Source organism: Myotis lucifugus, unplaced genomic scaffold (genome assembly GCF_000147115.1).
Source record: "Myotis lucifugus unplaced genomic scaffold, Myoluc2.0 scaffold_52, whole genome shotgun sequence".
In the NCBI taxonomy this organism is placed as follows: domain Eukaryota; kingdom Metazoa; phylum Chordata; class Mammalia; order Chiroptera; family Vespertilionidae; genus Myotis; species Myotis lucifugus.
The window spans coordinates 5,961,874-5,962,196 of NW_005871100.1; positions in this window are offsets into that span (position 1 = coordinate 5,961,874).

Genomic DNA, 323 nt, shown 5'->3' on the forward strand with positions numbered 1-323 from the left:
ATTTCCATTTTTTAAGATACTGCTTACACCCTAGCCAGCTTGGCTCAGTGGGTAGAGTATAGGCCTGTGAACTCAAGGGTCCCGGGTTTGATTCCGAACAATGGCACATGCTGGGGTTGTAGGCTTGATCCCCAGTAGGGGGCGTGTAGGAGGAAGCCGATCAATGATTCTCTCTCATCATTGATGTTTCTATCTCCCTCTCCCTTCCTGTCTGAAATCAATAAAAAAATAAAAACAAAAAATAAAAAGATACCACTTACAATAGCTTAAAACAAATATCAAATACCTAGGAATAAAGCAAATAAATGCAAAACCTGTATGAA